Genomic DNA, 1,821 nt, shown 5'->3' on the forward strand with positions numbered 1-1,821 from the left:
AGTCAATTCTTCAGACTTACTTTCTGAAGTAGAAGCACCATTAGAAGTTTTTGGACTGTTAAAATTTCACACTATTTTAATCAATTCATCAAGTTTTTTGTCAAGCGAAGAAATGTGTTCCCCAAGAACTTTCACATAGAGACTTAAATAATTATTTTGAGCAATTAACTTATTAATGTCTGCAATAGTGATTCGACCAACATCATTATCAGTGAATTTTTGGAATGCAGAATAAGTAATACCCGTATTATTAGGAAGTATAAAAGGCGACTGGGGGGGGGGATAATCACATTCAATAATATTTCCACGAGTATCTTGGTAAGATCTTTATATCACATTAATATATTTAGGCAAATATGCAGATATAAACCATGGTGCAAAATAAATAATCTGATTATGCAATGCACACATTTCATAAAATTCTTTTGAAATATTTTTCATATCATCAGGACTATAAGTTTCAAAAAACCATGTTCTAAAGCTTTTCCAGTTTTCACCAAAGAATTCTTTTTAACATAATTTCTTGCCTGTGAGCCAAGACTAAAATCTATCTGATGTGAAATCATTTAAACCATTTTCAGAAATCAATATAAGGATTTTAAATACTGTTGACATCAAATTCCATCTCCGAAGGAGTTGGATTTTCTTTATCAGAAATATTATCATTATCTTGAACTATATGAGTTTTAGGATTGATTTAACCTTTTCAACATTTCTAAAAGAATTATGCAATTCTGCAGAGTTTAAAGTATGCAAGGATGCAACATGATTCCTAGCTGGGCCAAAACAGGTAGTTCAATAGGAGAAATATATTGTCTAGCAGGCATACTACGAGACATAGAAAGGAATTTCGATAAGAAATAGTAGAATTATCATCAAAGTGAAGACAAATTTTTCTATCAGAGTTTTGAGTTACATGAGTTAATTCTGAATTGGTCACTTCTTCTGCAAACTGTTTGGGAGAAATGACCGAATTCAAAATCCAGGTGTCAGGGAAGTTAATTTCTTCCCATCTTATAGGCCTTCTAGTACTAACCTTGGATTTTAGAAAATTGGTTTCTATAAGAATGGTATAATCGGACGGATCTTCAATTAATCTACATTTAGGAGTCATTGTAGTCATAAGACGGTAATACATGCGATAAGATATCCTATAAGTTCAGATCCAGGGGCATAATTATAACCATGGGTTTTTACATTTAGGGTCAACACATCAAGAATATTTCTATCAGTTAGTTGTAAATTTGGTTGAACATTAAAATATACAGGGCCATATCAAGAGTAGATTTAATAGTTCCTATTAAAGATTATCTAAAATTTAGATTTCTGGCATCACGTAGTGCCGTTAAAGATGTTTCTGGCAGACCTCTCAGAGTAAGGGGTTTAAAAGCAATTTGTTCTAAGCCAATATGCATGAAATTATAACGATTTTTAAAAGTATCTACATCGTTTTTATTAAGCAAGTGAATAGTTTGTTCATCAACATTTAAGGCAATAGATTGTTCGGTAGTTTTAACAATTTGTTTATGCAAAATTTTATCAAAATATTCATATTCATAAATAGTTTTTATGTCGATTTTTGGAAGAGTCCATTTATTTAATAAATCGAGATTTTGAGGTAAATCTACCTCTTCAAGTTTAGTACTTTTTGTACTAATTTCTCCCAAATCCATTTTTTAAAATTTCACGCCTATGCTTAAATCTGTCACGCCTGTACATCAGATAACTATGAAATAACCAGTCTCTGATACCATAATGACAAGGATCCTTAAGCAGGGGTAAGCCACGCTGCGTTCAGACTTATCATAATGACAAGGATCC

Source organism: Capsicum annuum, chromosome 11 (assembly GCF_002878395.1).
Source record: "Capsicum annuum cultivar UCD-10X-F1 chromosome 11, UCD10Xv1.1, whole genome shotgun sequence".
Classification (NCBI taxonomy): Eukaryota; Viridiplantae; Streptophyta; class Magnoliopsida; order Solanales; family Solanaceae; genus Capsicum; species Capsicum annuum.